Source organism: Tinamus guttatus, unplaced genomic scaffold, assembly GCF_059628265.1.
Source record: "Tinamus guttatus ecotype Peru unplaced genomic scaffold, ASM5962826v1 Tinamus_guttatus_pri_ptg000530l, whole genome shotgun sequence".
In the NCBI taxonomy this organism is placed as follows: domain Eukaryota; kingdom Metazoa; phylum Chordata; class Aves; order Tinamiformes; family Tinamidae; genus Tinamus; species Tinamus guttatus.
Window position 1 is genome coordinate 4,823,316 of NW_028289064.1, and position 19,066 is coordinate 4,842,381.

Genomic DNA, 19,066 nt, shown 5'->3' on the forward strand with positions numbered 1-19,066 from the left:
TATTTACCTTCACGTATGGGAGTATTCCCTTTAAATGTTACAATTCCTGTGATAAGCTTCAGAATATGCTAAACTGTCTCCCTGGGCCAGGGTCTGTAGGAGAAACACCTTTCCCTCTCCTGCTTTGCCACGGAGACCTTTGCATCCCAACTCATCCTGCAGTAGACTTTGTACTCAGAGTCCTTACACTGGTGAGAGTTGCTATCAACACTGAAGTGGCCTGTGAGGGTGTTAATACGCTAAGAAAATCAGCCGTGATAATAAGTCGTGATAAAAGTGTAAGAGACGTCTCACAGTTTGTCAGCTAATGAGTCTTTGTGGGGGAAATAAGTGTGAGGAGCAGAAAACTCACCTCAGCCTTGCAGCTCTCTCATAACTTCCCAATGTGCCAGTGGGAGTCCCTGCACAATTAACTCTCATCACCATTTGCATTGGTGTTGCTGGGACCTCCACGGGAATGCAGGACCCCTCTGCAATGCTCACATTTCAAATGGAGAGACCAGCAAGAAGTTCACAGAGCTGGTCTCATCCTGAAGTGTAAGCAGGATTAACACTGAATGACATTAGGAGCAGAGACATAAGATATTTTTTCTCCAGATGACACAGCGTGAAGCTGATATCCCATTGCCTAGAGACACAGGTTGTAACCATCTAGCTCACAGCATGGTGCTCTCTGCAGTTCAAGGAAATGCAACCTGGGAATGTGGAGATGTCAAGTTCCCATCCCCGCATGGTGGAAAAAATACCATCTGTCTGCCCTGCTTGGGATTGTAACGTTATCATCTACAGCGCTATCCTGCCTCCAGGCAGGTGAGAACCTTGAGGACACCGGCACTGTTGTGATGAGCTGGGGGCCAGCGTGTGGAGAGGAGCTGGTTCGTTCATGGTGCTGATTCTAGTCTGTCTCATGTTTTTCCATGTATAAAATGACCTGTTTTTAAGGTGAAGTTATTTTTCTCCAATTGTCTTTCAGAAAACTAGGTTAGTTTTTCAACTTGATCTGTAACTCTGGTGATTTGACCAACTAATCATCCAAAAGCAAGAAAGCAAGACCAAAAATTAATGCACTTTCTTTCTCCATAAAGTGTAAAACCCCCTTTCTCCAAACACTTTGTGACTTTTCTCTAACCATTTATGTGTCACTCAGGAAATACAGAAGGCAGGGAGTTGTGCAAGACGTGGTCCCTAAAGGCACAGGGAAGCTCTGCAGCTGGCGCAGGCGGCTGGACAGGAGCACGGAAGCGGGGCCAGCCCCCCCGGGCTCCCTGGCACCTGGGGACAGCACAACGCAGGTGCCAGCACCAGGCTCGAGTGGGAGGCAGCGGAGGCATCCCCAGCTGAGCGAACCCAGTGCCTGCACAAATCCAGACTAACCCTTATTACAGCAAGGCCAAAAAAATGATTCCTAACACAGCAAAATGTGTGCACCTTAACAGGAGTCGGCACAGGCAACACCAGGCCCATAAACACAGTGGAACTATAGATCCATCTAAGCAATAGAACAGACAAGTTGAAGATTCATAAGAGACTTGGCTATTTCTGAAGTTCATTACACAGGAGATGTTTTTCAGCTACAATGATAGATACCTGTAAAGTACCCAACCACACTTTCACAGGTATCTTACAAGTCAGACGAAGGAGTTTTTTTGATTAATAAGCATAGCTACCTCTGCCTCCTGCTCCCAAACCGTATCTGGTGATACTCAAAGCTAAGTGCCAAATAAGGATTCAGGTTTGTTTATACAATTGCATTCAGAAGTCAAAGATAAAAGACACATTTTCCCTCCTTTCAGAATAAACTCTGAGACAATCACAGCTGCAGAAATAAGATTGCTCTGTTAGAGCAGTCAGCAGTAGATCAAGCTCACAGATAGAAAGCTCCAGCTGCATGGAAAAGGGAAAGTGATGCTGGAAACTCTTTGACTATCAGTTCAGAAAAGGAAATCCCCTCCAGACCACTGTGGAAATGATGGGTGAAGAGAAAGCATCTTTGCTGTGGTGATATTAATAGCTCATTTTCAGATTTTTACCCAAATCTATTCACTTCAAAAGCTCAGCCTGGGGACTGAGAGAGAGGTTTTTCAACAAAACATTAGTCTCAATTAACTAAATGTAACTAAGATAAATGAGCTGAAAAAAAAGAAATGGAAGCACATGAAACTGGCGAGGCCATTAAATCTATAAAAGGAAGGTGCTGAGACTTGGAAGGTGTCCTAATGGAATCCTGCAAGTACTTGGAGGCAGGGTCAAAATGGGATCATAGGGGCCCTCTTAGAGCAGAGAAGCAAAGTGGCCAGACATTATTGACACGGTCAGTCGAATAACAGGCAGCCCATGGCAAACACTGTGCACTATGGCAGCAGAGGATTTTAATGAGCCATTTGAGTCTCCTACATGCTATGAAAAAAGGACTTGGCATCCTTCCCCATGTTAAAAAAAAGATCCTGGTCTCCAGGTTAGAGCCTAAGTCACAGCATCCTCTAGGGTGGATTGAAAGGAACCATATTAGAGTTTCTTTCTTTAATTTGATATGCTGACAGTAACACATCTACATAAGAGCTATGCTGGATCAAAAAGAGCAAGCTGAAGACTAATAAAATAAAAATGCAGTTAAATACAGCTAACAGTTTTTAAGGCATTATTCCAAAGCCTTATGGGCAACTATTGTAGGTAAGACACTCTTAGACAGACAGCAACTTAACCAATAGTGCCCCCTTCAAGGACTATTTTTCTCATAGCTTTACAAAGAAGAACATCCCGGTGCTCTCAAGTGAGGTAGTGCAAAAGCAAGTGACACCTGGTGAGATGACAGGCTCTGCCATTGAAAACACAGCAGAAGAGCCAGCGTGGACAGTGAGGGTGAAAGGAGCAAAATGCTCTTCAGGCATCAGGGGGCATCAAAAAGCTCAGGTGCCTTCTGAAAGGTGCCAGTGATGTGTTATTAGCCCAGGGTAGATGAGTCAGATGCTCCTTCCCCCAGGGCGCTGCACCCTGCGCGTCCCAGGGCAGGGGCAGCAGATGGCTGCTGGGGCAGCCTTTCTGCCTGCAAAGCACAAAACGGAAAGAACATGCCCCAGGGCACAGCAGATCTCCTAAGGAGAGAATCACTCCTGTCTGCTCCGAAACCCTGGCACGCCACGGCAGCTCCGGCACCCCGAGCAGTGTCAGCACCAGAGGTGGCTTCGCTCACCCAACTGCATCGTACTTGAGAGCGGAGCACAAGCGACTGCAGCACAGCAGTAGCTGCAGAAGCAGAGGAGCATCAGCTGGCGAGACTCCTGAAAGCCTACCGAAAGCATTGTAAGGCTGAAAGAGCAACATGTACTTTATTTCCTGAGCTCAGCACATGACATGCCGTGCAAGCCCTCCAGGAAAGCAGCATTTTATTTTTTGAGACATTGTGCTGTGCACTATAGTGAGAGAGGCTCCCTTGTGAGATTAATTTCCCAGCCAAGCTGCTGAGCCAGAGAATCCTGTTCTGCTTCCTCTGCTCCTGCCACGCTTTGTTAAAGGGACTTGCTCTCTCCATTTGATCATTTTCATTATTTCTAACTGTCTTTCTATAAATCAGTGTCTTCCAAGAAACCCACAAAATTGACCATAATGGAGAGCTAAGCACATATGGTGCTACATTCTGATAATGAAATATTTGTTGAACTGTGCATGGCTATGTATGCTCCTGCACGTACCTCCTCTCTGCTCCTCACAGAAATGGCAATCCTGAGCCAACACATGCAGCTAAGCCCATAATAAGAATCACCTGGACATTCGACAGACCCAGTAGCCCTTTCAAGCTTTTCTTTCGAAATAATCAGGAACGAAAACTTGAAACAAATACGCCTTTAATAAAAAAAGTTATTTTTTCAGAGTCTTTTTTTTTCAAAAAGAACTTGCTAATAGTGACAAGTTTCTACCTATTCTGAGAGGCTATCATTATTTCTGACAACATAACGCAAATCTTACATAGAAAACATTTGCACTGCTGGATTTTTTTTCTTTTTCTTAAGTAGATTCTAAATTTTTTCAGAATCTTCCCTCATTTATTTCACCAAAAAATCAAAATGGTACATTTCTGCCTGGGTAATTGTTTTTATTATTTATTTGTCTATTTTCATGTAAACAAGACTGACTGCTTATTGGAAAGCCATCTCCTGGGTTTCTCATGTAAGAATGTATCTTTTGTCCCAGAGACAGACATGAATAACTGCTTGGTTACATCTAGTACAGTACTTTGTTTTTTACCATGGATCTATTCCCTTTGCAATGACTAATTAGCTACTGCCAAAAGGAAAAGGAGACTTGGAGTGGGGTTTTTTTGCCCGTTCTTATTCTCAGTGAATTGCCCTTGTTTCTTTACATGCCCAGATCTCAGATGACCCAGGGCCTGATTCTGCAACCTTCTATAGCAGAATTTTGGCCAGCTGCTCCAGACCCTTCAGCTGGGATATGATGAAACTCTGCAGTAAAATAGAAGCCTCAAACTCCATTTGTCAGGGATCATCTCTGAAATTCAGAGGAGGGACATTCTGGTTACATCGTCCAGTGATGGGACACATTGTTGGGGTGCACCAAAATGTCATCCCTGTGGGTGTGAAGATGTTTAAAATAACTTCTAGTGACATCCTAGGAAGCAAGTGTAAATTAGAGTTTCTATGAATTGGGGAGTATTCCTGAACCAAGCATTTAGTCCCAGCTGGATGCTACTTTCAAATATTTTACTCTGGCTGAAGTATCTGAAGCTACTGGCACTTACTGTGGGGCAATAGCTATTGAGAGCAATGGGGCCATTTATTTTGTCTCCAGCTAAAGTGAATGCTCTGTTAGATGAGAATGATGCACATGGTACCTGCAGCTAAAATGATAGCTGACTTTGTCACTATGAGAATATTTTCCTTGCGCTTTTATTGTTTGAAATATAACCAATTTCACACACACTAGTAGAAAATGGAGGCGGAAATCTAGAGGCAATGTGAGATTGGAAAAAAAGGAAAGGAAAAGAAAGAAGCAGAGTATTGAGAAGAGCATAGCCGTAGGGAAACAACATAACCAAAGGCAGATCAACCCTTGCTCTTTTTTTTTTTTTTTTTCCTTAGACTTTTGAGACACAAACACTTTGAAATGCAGGCTCTTAACATTGCAGGCTGAAAGTATTCATGTTGAGGCTGATACTCAGGCTGCATTACTCTGAAAGTGTAAGCTGCATCCAGAGGAGGAAATTATCTGTGATCAGGTAATTCACTGTTACATCACAAGGAGCATATATAGAGGAACTGAACTATGTCTGTGTGGGCAGTTATGATTTGGATATTGCTAGCAGATAAATGTTTGACGCTGTGGATGTAGCCTTACCAACGTTTTCACACGTAATATTAGCACAGAGCTTGAAGAGCTTCAGTCACAACCTGGACAAGTGTCTCCAGTCTCTTGTGTTTCTGCGTTGTTAAACATGGCAGCAGGAGGGAGATGGAAAGAGGGAATGAGAATCTTAATTGCTTTGAAAAGAACAGTGTTCTTTTTGTGTTTCATGTCATGCGGAGCTATTTACTGGAGTATCTGGCTTTTAGCCCATGTAAGATAGTAATGAAAGGGTTAAGAGGGAATGTCATGGATAATTTCTGTCAAAGTTAATTATTTAATTAATTTCCAGTTCTGCACTAAGTCAGCCTTTCTCCCATTTATGGGAATATATAGGATGAAAAGTTAATATGGCCAAGGATGAAAACAATAATCTGATTGCTTGCATACTAATACCAATATACAGAAGTCTGATAGGTTAAAGGATTTTCTGAGGCCAACCATAATGAACATTTAATTGCATCAATATCCTGAAATGGGTTTAGAAACCAAAAAGGGGAATATTCCCTACATATGGGAATACGTAGGATGAAAGGTTAATAAAGGTCAGCTGTGGAAGATAAAGAGCTGTGGGGATATAGGGGTCACCTGTGGAAGATTAGGGAGTGCCCTTCTCTGGGATTGGTCACTAGGGTCCTGGTGTTCCAGGATTGGTGGGAAGGTTGTTTAAATATCCAAACCCTGGGCTTAGAAGGGGGCTTCCCCTTCTGGCTTGAGGTGTGTGAACTATGGGAGCTTTGGTCCCTTGGAGTGTGTGAGCCACTCAGATGGTCAGGTGTTGGGGGAAAAAAAGACTACATATGCTACTAAAATAAATACATTTTAAGAAATGTGGAGATTTTATTTCCAGTCTTTTATTTACATTCTTTACAAAGGAAGTTCAGCTTCTCTTACTATGAGCTTTTACATGTAATTTGGAAGCTGTTGTGAAGTAAAACACTACCTTACCTGTTATCTGTTGAGATGTCTGTTATGTCTTCCTTCAGTATCACAATTGGCTTGTGGGCTCTCGGCAGGGTTGGTGCATTAACCCCTGCAGGGGAAGGCTGCGGTGCCATGCGGGGGCCAGGGGAAGGGGCAGGGTGCACATGGGCTGATACAGGGACCATTAGCAGCAGCAGCAGAAGCGCTGGGGAGGCTCCCTGGGTCTTGCATAGGCAAAACTTCTCTGTGGCCACATCCCTGCCACTGCCTTGGCTGGAGTTGGGCATCTTCCCAGACTTCCAGCATGCTCTGATTTCCCCTTGGCTATATTGCAGAAAGCAATGATTATGTTGATCTTTGCATAATTAACCCAGGCCCTACAATGAACACAGCCTGAACTTCTTGTGGCATAAAAGCACATGGGCTCCTTCCAAGAGCAAGATGCAGATTTCCAGCATGGGTAGATGGCCAATTTTGCCTCATAGCAATGGGCTGCTTCCCCTTGGTCCAGTAATTCACAGTTTCAGTTGGAAATAATGCTTTTTGTTTTTTTAAAAAAGGAGAGTTTTTTTTTCTTTTTTAATACTCAAATCAACCAGTATTCCCCCAAATACTCTTCTCTTATGTCAATCACAAGGCAGAAACTGCTCATGAGTTATCATTGCATGTAGGAAACTACCTTGGTTCTACAGATACCAGAGCAAAGTGGATTTCTGTTGTTATTGTGGTTGTTATCATGGAAGAAGAAGTTCTACTTCCTTTACCTTCTGTGTATTTCAAAGTCCATCTGAAGCACAGAAGTAAGTATAGTATTTTCTAAGAGGCAGCTGAAATTACTGACATGAACTACTCCTATACCGTGGGTCTCTGCCCCTGCTCCAAAGCCAGTCTCCAGGTCTAGGCTGGGATGCAGATGGTGCTACAGGGGACCATGACCTCTGCCTTGTGCCGTCTAACATGCTCTTTCTTGAAGGCCAGATGTGGACAGAAGTTTAGTGCATCCAAGCTCAGAAGAGGCAGCTAAGCACAGCGGTTTGCAGAGGAGCGTGCTGCAGAAGAGATCATTTATATTCCAATTGCTACTGCTCTCAGTAGCAGCAAATCTTCCTTCAAAACACACCTTCTGCCTGTCTGCTTAGCAAATGCCAGACTGCTATTGTAAGGTGCACAACAGCCTTTCTGGCTTCAGCATATACCAGTCACAGACTGATCTGCTTGGAAGAGCTTGGGCAGCAGCCACTGGCACAGAAAAGGAGCTCACAGAGTGGTTGATGTTGGAAGGGACTTCTAGGGACCACCTAGTCCAACCCCCCCGCTCCAGCAGGGACACCCAGAGCACGTGGCACAGGGTGGCATCCAGGCAGGTTTGGAAGATCTCCAGAGAAGGAGACTCCACAACCTCCCTGGGCAGCCTGTTCCAGGGCTCCGGCACCCTCACAGGAAAGAAGTTCCTCCTCATATGGAGACGGAACTTCCTGTGTTTTAATTTGTACCCATTACCCCTTGCCCTGTCTCTGGCCACCACCAAGAAGAGTTTGACTCCACACTCTTTTGCGGGGAAGCCTTTCCCCCACATGCCTCTATTTTTCAGTATGAAGTCCCACTTCTCCACGGTCCTGAGTGATTTAATTGGGTCAGCAGGTTAGTTCACAATTTCCCCCATCTTGTCTAAATTTCCCCCATCTTGTCTAAATTAGTTTTCACTCTGTAGATCTGGACTCCTCTCACCAGTCTCATGTCTCACAGATACTTTGCAGTTAACATTCCCAGGTTAGAACAAGTTTATAGGCCAAACTGAGGTAATCTCTTTCTCTGTAACAAACATACATCCAACATGACTGCCTAATTCCTTCCCAGATTAAAAAAGCTTTTTTTTATGGCTACCTTTTGTTTCCTGCTTTGTATCCAATTATGAGTCTAATGAGCCAACTTTCCACTTACTCCATTACTCATTGCTCTGCATTGCCGACTTTGTACACTTACCTGAAATTTTGCCAAATGCTTTAAAAAGCTATTGCACTTCCTTTGTACACCATAACATTAATATTTTCAAATAATTCCATTACATTAATGAATGATGACCTTTCTTCCTAACATTACAAATACTTTCTTGTCCTTGGTCCCCTGGCTCGCTTTTCCATTACTTGTTTATTCCTCTCTTTGGTTAAGAATACGCTGAATTTCTTAACTAACTTCAGTTACAACATAGCTCTGATTTCACAGAGTATTTCTATTTTCCAGCCTTTACGGTGTTTCTTTGAGTATTGGTTGGCAAGTAGCAAACATTGTTCTTGCATTGGAAATTCCAGCTAAGATGCACCAAGTGTATCCAAGTATTATATATTATAATAAAAATGCAGCAAGATTGTTTAGATAGAAACTAATGAATAAAATGCAATCTTCACTATCAGTTGAGATGAATACTCCAACCAGAATCAGAGAGAAACCATTTAAATCCTCTTCCAGAACTGACATTTCAGGGACAACTACATTTCCAACCATTTTGTGTTTGAATCCTTCATCAGAAAAACAATAACAAAAGAAGCAACAATGAAAAATGGATGGGACCAATTTCTACTTGCAGTCTGACTTTAAAAAACAACAACAACAAAAATGTTATTTCCATGTGGGTGTTTGGGATAGCAGCAGCGCTGTGTGCTGGCCGCACTTGCCGTGTCTTCCCGGGGCACTGGCAGGGCCATGGGTGCTGGCACCTTTCCAGAGCTCAGTCCAGCCCCCACGAGCCAAATGCAAAATATTCTTTGGCGACTGCGTGATCCAAGTTCTTTTATTTAGGGAAATGAGAGCAAAGCAGTAAAGGGTGGCAAGAGGCACCTTTGGCAAGGGGCTGGCTGGAGAAGCATTGGAGAAGCTCCAGCAGGAAAGGGGAGATGAGGAAGAGTGCAGAAAAGAATGAGTGAAAGAAAAGGGAAAAGGGGAAAGGAGACAAAAACACATGAGGAAACAGGTGTTTTTTTCTTGCTTTTTGTTAAGTTAGTGGTGCATCGCCCGCACGTCAAAATGAACATAGATATTCCACAGTAATCACCGCAAGTCCTCATAGCTTGTCTGATCTGAGCAAAGATATCCATGTCTGTCAAGTTGCATGAAAATCAATAGATTTCACAATCCAAGTGTTCACATAAAATGTCAATCAGATAAGGAACTTTGGCTGCAGACACTTCCTAATTTTGAACCAAAAGTTTGGTGAACCAGGACGGAGGATTTTGCTGACCACAAGATGTGCTTTTTCAGGAGGTTCCATTAACCCCGGGAGCCGGGAGCCTCCCTCCCATGGCCAAGCAGAGCAGGACCCTCACCCTGTGGCAGGAGAGCAGGGATGGGAACCCTCTTCTTCCCTCCCTCTTCTGGGTAGCTCTTCTTTGGGCTTCTTCACCGTTCTTCAAGTCATGGCCCTGTTTAAACAAGCTGCTTAAGGGATCAGAAGTTCAGTCTTGAGCTTTAATTCACAAACTTGCAGTGGAACATGCACAGTTCCTGGCTGCTCGCTGGGAATGATTCTTCCCTTCCTAATTTTGCTGCTGTTTGTTCCCCCGTTTTTACTTTGTACATGTTGAAGCCTGATTCACGTCATTCACTTACATGGGGAGGAGGAAGGCAAGAAGAGAAGAAGACAAACCATAATCAATTTGAACAAAAACTTGCAGAAATTACCACTTCCAAATTTTCTGGGGAAGTTACCAACTTATCAAATATCAACATACTCGTGCATGTATGCATTTCTTTTGCTCTTAAGTGATGCTATGATAATAAAAAGCTTTCTGATTTTCCTTCTCTTATAAAGTCATTGCATATATATAATTTTTATTCTCTTCAGAAGTGATAACGACGTGTAGAATCCTGTAGTCCAATAGCCATCAGAAGGGGTATTAACAGCAATTTAGTCCTTAGGATATATGTATGGACATTTCAAAGGATTTGTGATTCCAGAAGGCAACTAAAACTCCTGATCTGCAATCAAAGCATGCAGCCTAAAAGGAACTTAATTACATTAACCACAAATTTCCTATTACAAGATATGTTTTCTAAAAGCATTATGATTCAGGTATTTTGCATTGTAACATAGCATTTAATTTACTCTAGAAAGACTGCTTTAAAACTCTGCTGTAGGAAAGGAGTAGAGAATTTTAAAATAGTTAAGCTAAAATGACTTTGTGAAAAGATGTGATGGTGAAGAAAGGCATCTCTTTTGCAAATCAAAAGTTCACCAGGATGGTCTCAATGACACAGCAAACATGACTGTTACGTGGTGTATTTCTTCACTGTATTTATGTCTCTGTTAAGCCTATAAAAGCAACAGCTCTACAAGCTGCATCATCACAGCAATTAGTAACGTTGTCAAAAAAGTAGGATAATAGAGCAAAATGAAACACGTGAATGTGGTAGGGAATTTAGGAACACATAATAAAATTGTTTTCATAGACTGATAAAACACCATCTTAAATTGAGGTGACAGGAAATTCATCAGCAGAAATCTATTGGACATTGGAAGTTAAATATCCCAATTTCTGTGTTCTTGGTTATTGCCTATACAGCCACAGTAGCCAAAAGGTTTAATAATTTGTCAGCTTCTCAGCAGCACAGCTGCTTTATTAAACTGTTCCATTTATATGTAATTTGATTTATGAAGTAGATCATACAATTAGTAATAGGAGCAAAATCTCATTACCAAGTAGGACGTTGCTTCCTCTGCCTCTGAACTCACTGAAAATGCTCAGTGTCGAAGGGCCTCCGTGGGAGGCTAAAGGAGCCCTACTCTGCACCTTGCGCATTTGCAACAACAAGCTAAGCGCTTACAGAAAGCTCATTTTATTTTGGATGGATTAAAAAGAATATGTATTTCTTCATTTCCCACTGTCAGCTGTCAGCTGTGCCTTGCGGAAATGAGTAATGATTTGTGATGCTGGGCACTACAGAGATCTTAGTAGTTTGTAAAGTAGTTTTAATCTAACTTTCATAGCGGCACAAGTAATGAAGTAGGTAATTAGGAAAGTAATGAAGCCTTGAGCTGCCCAAGGAGCAGGCTCGCCAAAGGACAGGAGGGCTGCAGCAAGGTTGCTCTCAGCACAACTTTGGTCTCACGCCTTGAATGGGGTTGGTGGGTTCAGCTTCTGGCCACGTTGTAGGTTAGGGCAGGGGATTGGACTCAACTGGTGTGTGACCCTAACACTGATGTCTGCTGCGGCCTGAACCCACCAGGCCACTCCAGGCAGAGGTAAAGGCTGCCCTGGAAGAAACCTTGCTGAGAAACAATATCAGTCTAAAAGCATGTTTGGAAAAGAGCATCCGAGTAATGCCAAAGTCGTACTGCTCCCTCAGCAAAGGCCGTCATTACCGTCGGCAACAACGCAGCCATCACAGTGTCCTCTCAGCAGGGTGAAATGACAGAAACCCAACAGAGAGGGCTGAGGCCTTGCCTGGGGGGCTGCATGCGGGATAGAGGGGTTAGCAGGAGATGGACACATTTTCTAGGGCTATCCAAGTTTCTCCAGCATGAATCTATCAAGAGAAAGAAATTTATTCTAATACAACCCTTTCTGTGATACACAAAACCTGAAAGAATTCTGTAACTTGCACTGTATTCTGGTTTTAGCATAAATTTAACATAATGTCTTTCTTCCAAACCAAATCCAAGTAGGACACTAGTTAAAATGGAAATGGAAATGTTTATTTAGCTCAGGTCTGATCTCACGGTGCTTTGAAGTCAGGGGGAAAAAAGCAAGCTAGCATTTTAAGCAAGGTAAGATCAGGACCTTAACCAGGAAAAAGAAAAAAGCAAATATTATACATATATATATATATATATATATACTCCCTCATGTTTTGTGAAATTTGGTCACAGCAGTTGTGCTTTTAAACCAGTTTAGTAGGTTGTGCTATGTTTGTTCTTAAGGAAAAAGAGTATTTGATTTTAGCATGCAAAGATTACAATAACAAAAAGGCAGCTTTTGGATTCTATTATCAACCTAAATGACAGGTATTTGAAAATATACTGCTTGGTCATTCTAACACTAAGCTTTAGGGAACTCTTCCCCCTTCTCTGCAAGAAATAGTATTTATAATGTTGTTTTTGTTTTTTTTTTTTTCCTGTGAGTACTGTTGCTTGCTCTTCCCTATCCACAAGCCCCAAATGGTGCATCACATTTGAAACCCAAAACACTAGGGTTTTGGCATTGTTTGTGCTCTTGATTTCAATATTAAAGATTTTTTTAATCGTTTATTTTAGATTCCTGTGTTACAGAAAAAGTCATTCAAAATTGACAGCTGAGAGGTCTCTAGCAACATGCAAAGCTGTTCATTAGCATGGTGCTTCTTCCACCTGGACGATCACACGTTTCTGCATACTCCTTATATTAGCGAATGTTGACCAATTTGTCCCTAAGGTTTCTTTCTTAAAAGAGTTTTAGCCAATTTTCTGTTTTCTAAAAACATTTAGAATGTTTTTCTACATTTTCTAAAAATGAAAACATAAGAAGCCCATATAACATTATAAATGTTCAGATAGCTTTTCATTTATAACCAGCCTTTCAAAAACTGTAGAAAATAATGCTTAGCAAAATTCTGTTAGGAATGCCATCTTGTGGTTATAAGCTGTATATAACAAGGCCTCTAATTTTAAGTCATATTTTACTAGTAAAATACCATCTATGCAGAAAATAGCTATTTATACATGGCCTTTCAGAATTGTACATTATTCTTTTATTAGCCACTCTGCATAAAAAAAAAAAAAAAAACTGTGAACATCTTTCCCATCCTCATCTATGTATAATGCTAATTAATTATGCAGGGAGCATTAGTTTCATTAGGAAGTAGGATGCATTTATTAGCATTTTAAACAGAATCAGATTGCCACATGCAGTATAACTCACTAAAGGAGTCCATTAAATGCCTACTTTATTTAGATACAATATAATAAATTAGTCTAAAAGGTAAGAAAATACACTCATTTCTTTTTTCTCAAAATATATTTGTGGAACAGAGTCCTGTGAATGTACTTTTATTTCCTCTAAGCTTTCCAGATCTACCTTTGTTGGTAGATAAAAGGTAAGTTTAATTACCAAAATGGAACACTGGACTTTTCATTTTTTATTATTTAGACCTTACTGTGAGTTAAAACGGATTGAAAATGGTTGTTGAATCACAAATTGCTCATGAAAGAACAGTGAAATGCCAGGTAAACAAGACTGGAAAGAAGGGCTTTGAAAGCATCTAATAAACTTTAAAAGATTTGTAGCTTTTAAAAGCATTTACACATTTAAAAATGAATAATCAATAGCTACATTCAATACAACTGACATTTTCATAGGCATTTCTCTGCTATATATGTTCTACTAATTTTCATAATGAAAGTATATATTGCACAAACCATTACAATACATACTGCATAATGAAATCTAAAACTAATGAGCCATACCCTAATAGCCATGAGTCAAGTCAGAGCACGCATTAATAGCCCATTTGCAATTCTCTAGGGGCAGAAAGAACAAGGCTAGACATATCCAGCAGCCTGTTCAGAGCCACTTGCTCTGTATACCAATAATACTATGGCAGAACTGAAATGAAGCCACAGTCCCTAACGCTTTGACAGGCCTTCTTCAAACACTGTTCATATTTTTGTTAGCACTGAAGTTGTCATTTCACCTAAGTTCTGAAGCAGACAAAAAAGATTGCTATCATTATGTAGTCTGACCTCTTTCAGAACATGAACCAAAAAGCTTCCCTGAATTAGTCAGTCCTCTTCCTGTGAAATTTTATTTTTAGAAAACCATGTTAATCTAATATTTCCAGACTAGGAGAACTTTCACCATCCTGTCACATGCCTTTATCTCTACTTACAATGTGTTTAACTTCTACTTACAATCACTGGATCACTTTTTCTCTGCTAGACTGAAGAGACTTTTTTACCAAATTTTTGCCCCACAGTGGTGCTTCAAAGGGAGACTAACCTTCCCTTTACTAAACAAATCCTTTTTATTGAGGCTTTCATGCCAGCACTCCTTGTTAATCATTTCTGTTGGTTTCATGACTCTCCTCTGAGCTCTCTCCAGTTTCCCCCGATTACTGGAAATTGTGGATCTCAGGGCTGGGCACATTTCTTGTGAAAGGTTATTTCAAAGACAAATACAGACAACAGTGTCACTTCTTTTACAACACTCCCATTGCTCCTGCTCCTATGGGCCACGATACCTGCTGGAAATCCACATTCAGCTGAGCATACACATTATCTACAAATAGTTTTCAAGGTCGCCATTTTGCAGAACAAAGCTCTCCATTTTTTGAGTATGACCTAAAATCTCTTCCTAAACACACACTTTTAGCTGCAAATTCACTTTGCTTACTGCTCCTTGCAGTCAAAGAATTCCTCCTATTCTAAGTAACCTGGCCCTGTCGTTATTTAAGTTCTGTCTCATCTATAAATTTGATGGGTCGTTTATTTTTGTCTTTTCATAACAAAATCATGAATAAGAGTAAAATCCACATAACAATTTTTTTTTCGTTTCAGTTGTCCTTTCAGAATTGCATTTTGAGATCTCTTTGAGATTTGGACCCAATTAGTGTCACAAAGAATTTTTATATTGTGGGATGGCATTATGTGTGTTTCCATGGCAATAACATGTTTCAAATAAAATAAAAGGTATCTGAAAATCTCAGGGTATTCCAAATACCAATGATGAAATTTCTAAATAAAATGCTAGAGTAACGGTTGTGTGCCACATAACTGAGTTTGTAAAGTCTGAGATATTTTTTATGAAACATGTTCCTGTGAAGCACAGGAAAAAACGTCATCATTTCATGTGTCCAGCTAAATTTTATGAGAAACTGCACACAACCAGGTAAATAAGATGCTTTATAAAACACTGCTGGATAATCCTCCTAACAAGCATGTTGTTTCCTTGGCTTTATCCAGCTACTAGCAGCCCATGCTCTGATCCCCACTCATGTTTCATGACACTGCAGTCACAAAAGAGGCCAGAGAGCATCTTACAGAGCTCTGTTCTCTTACAGAGAGAAAAACCTTTTGGAACCTTCTTCTACAACCAACACCAACCCACCACAATGCCAGGAGACCTTCAGCAGTTAAACCTGAGCTGGAGAGCAAGACCCAGCCTGGACTGCCTTCTCGACGGCTGTATTCTGAAAATTTGAAATTAAAGCAATAATTTCCCACTTTTGATAAATGTGCTGAGCATATTTATGACTGGGATGAAAAATACTAGCATTTAAATCATTTAAGTAGCTAATATGTGTTTAGAATTACCTGCTTGTTAAGGTTAATTCACCGGAATGAACAAGCCATTTCATACCACTATTTCAGCCATTTAAAAGCCGCTTTTCAGCCAGAAAAGAGACAGCCTAAGGAAATCAAATCACTGCTGTCCAAGCCAACTGTTGACAGAAAACTGGTTCAACCCACCACTGAACTAAGTGTAAACAAGGGAAAGATTTAACTGGCACGGATTTTCTTTACTTGTCTGTTTAAAATTCTCAGAAGACAGATATACCTTGCAGCATTATAAAGTTTGTGGTGCAATGTAAATACAGGCTTTAGATATTTAGGGTTCTTTTATATTCTTTCTAAATGACATGAGCTATTTTACTAACACCTGTCAATCTCAGCACAGCAAATTACTGAAGTATTTACTATATGCCCATCTTCAAACAAAATACAGGAAGGAATATGTCTTTCAAGACTTTTAAAAATAGCAAATTCTGAAACCACTTCTTTATTTTATTTTCATCACATAGATGGAATTTAAGAACATATCTGCAAAGAAAATGCTAGACCATGGATCTCTTGCTATTTATTTAGGAAAAAAATTACAGTGAATACAAAGACGTATATGCATATTTTAAGCATGCATAAAGTGTGATATACGCAATGTATATTCTTGGTGTCCTTGAACAAAGTTGATCTGTTGAAAAACAAGAATCTTCTGTGTAGTTCCCTCTGCTACAATATCACATCACTTTAAAAACCTAAATAATAATTCTTTTTGCATTGCAAGATGTTAAAAAAACAATTCTCCCTTTGGAAGTCACCCCTATCTGCTCTATTCGCCCATTATTTGGAATCATTCTCTGTCCCCCTAAGTCAGCAGTACTGTGACTAACACAAGTGATGAGCAGTTGGTAGGGTTGTTAGCAAAATAAAGTATTTTCCATATAAATAGCCTTTTAATAAAAAGTGTAAATACAGACATTACATAATCTGTTACATCTGTCCATAAAATTCTGCAGGTAGTTTCTGGTCAGCAAAGATTTATGTGTAGAGAAGTGTAAGAGTGTAACTGAACCCACACCACTGCTCCAGGTCAGCAGGGCAAGGGCAGGCGCGTGCACACGCCTGCTCACACACGTGGCTTGTGTTGACTTAGGCTGCAACATCCTGTCTTTAGGTAAACAGGGGCAAACTGTGCATACACCAAGCTTCAAGAGTTTTAAGAATTTCTTGATCTATCACAACAGAAATTTGCTTTTCTGTGTCATTAATGCATCATCTTCCCAAAGGAGTTGATGCAAAATCTTGCACTGACATTGCATTGACAACGTTCATTGGGGCAATTGCTACAAAAGATGGAAAAACTAGCTCTGACTGTCCACTCTTAATGGTTAATGCCCTTTAAGTCTTTCATCATACCAGCAGTGAAAGAACATGCAGTAATACTACCCTGATATTTGTTAACTGCAGAATTTTGCTGAATGACCTTTAGCAAGGCATTGGCAGCAATGGAAGAATTGCTTCCCTCTCTACCCCATCTCCCTGCAGCCAATCTCGGCAGCGAGGATCCTGGAAATCTCCTCTCCCAGCCCTCCAGGCCCCACAGCACAAAGCAAGGAGATTTTCTGCGGCTGCTCTCATGACACAGCATCAGCACCTGTTAACACAAACTGTGGAAATCCAGAATCCTAATGCTGATGCTCTATTTTTACAGCATCCATTTCTGGAGTGCACAAGAAGATGTGATGCACACTTCATATTTAAATTCATATTAACACTTCATATTTAAGCTAAAGACACAAAATTGCCCCAAAATCATAAACACTCTATTGTTAAAGCCTTCAGACATTCTGAAAAATACCTTCTAAATGGGCTCTTCAACCACTGCCTTCATGCAGTGGGGTTTAGGTCCTGCTTAGGACCAGGAGCTCCATTGAACCTTTACACTTCTTCGGTTTGTGGGACAGTTTCAACTGTGACAGTGGTTAAAGGGACACAAAAACATCAGCTCAGAATTTTACTCATTTTTTTTCTTCAAACTAAGTTTAAGTTATCGCCCTGAACTTTGAAATATTGATTGTTAAGAGTCATGCCAGAATAAATACCTGTTAGGGATGCAGCTCACTTCTTCCTATCTAATAAATCAAATAAATCAAAGTAGATCACAGATTTCTAGTGTAATGTTGTTTAAAATCTGGAGGGTTTTTCTCCTTTTTGGCACTGTTTTGAAAACCAAGTTCCTCATTTCAGATGTTTCTAGAATGCATTGTCACAGTTTGTTACAGCAAATGGCATTAAGCCCTGTGAAGCCAGGTGCTAACAAATTCCACAGAGAAATTCCTCATGCTGAAATTGGCTCCTGGGCCAGCAGCTCAATTTAGAATTCTGGTTTTGCCCTGAGCACATACAGTGAGAGCCTTATATTTCTTTTCCCTTGAGACTAATGTGAAAAATAAGCACAAATGTCCAGACACAAAAGGTAGATCTGCACCAGTATATCTAGACCAGCAGTACTTTTTTTTTGGCAATATATTTATGCAATTTGTTCTTACAATACGGAGATTTTCATTACATATTATCCAGCCTCTCGCATGTTGCCTCTGGAGAATACAATGCAAAGTGATTTTGCAAAATTACTGCAGAAATAGCAAGATAGGATTGAGTGGAGAATAGAAAATCCTGAAAGTACGTCCAAGCATGGCAGAATATAGAAAACGTTGTGTGTCACACCTTTCTAACTGGCTACATCTAACATCGTGTAACGTATTCACTGTGGCAAACATATTGCTCAAGTCTTTTGGCTTACACTGGAATCCAATACATCACATTATGCAAACTGAACTTTTAAAAATAGTTTGCTGATTTACATCATTAGGAAAATCAGACTGCTAACACAAACATTGTTTAGGTTGTATAAGGAATCCCTTTGAAGCCATCACAATTTCCAGACTCTGAAATTCATCATGCACTTCTCTTGATGAAGTGCTAAGAGATTTAGGAAGTTTCTTTCTTACATTATTTCCAGCAAAACAAGCAAGTATTTAGGAAATAAAGAGATAACAGAAGTAATTAGGATATTCTCAGAAAGCCATATGACCTTTAAGATAAAACTTGTATCCTAAAAATTTTAAATGCAAGAAATAAGAACTAAAATTAAATATTTATTTACACTGGAGATTGCTATTAAAAATAAATTATTGTACAGTAAAAAAAAATCTAAACTTTAAAGTAGAAAAGGCACAAGAAAGTACATCTCACTGAAGAACTGTGTTTCAAAAGTTATTGCAAATATTGAACAAAGGTTCTGTTTTACAGAGAAAAATATCTGAGGAGAAAAAACGGAAAAAAAAAATCAAAAGAATCAAATTTTTATATAAGCATTGGCCTCACAGTACATAATAACAACATACAAAACAGAGTACCAAACTGGATAGCTTAAAGGCTTAACAACACATTTACACTTGAATCTCTGTATTGATATAAACCCTCACTGGTAACATACAAGCATAAATGCAATAGCTGATAATATTTCAGTTCCCTAAGTGA

General features: G+C 40.3%; 1 non-coding gene across 1 annotated transcript; it reads left to right on the top strand.

Moving 5' to 3' along the window:
* Positions 1 to 5,706: 5,706 nt before the first annotated feature.
* LOC148592729 (small nucleolar RNA SNORD93) lies at positions 5,707 to 5,794 on the top strand. Its single transcript, XR_015913907.1, has one exon. It is a non-coding gene; the product is annotated as a small nucleolar RNA SNORD93 (small nucleolar RNA).
* The last annotated feature ends 13,272 nt before the right edge of the window (positions 5,795 to 19,066 follow it).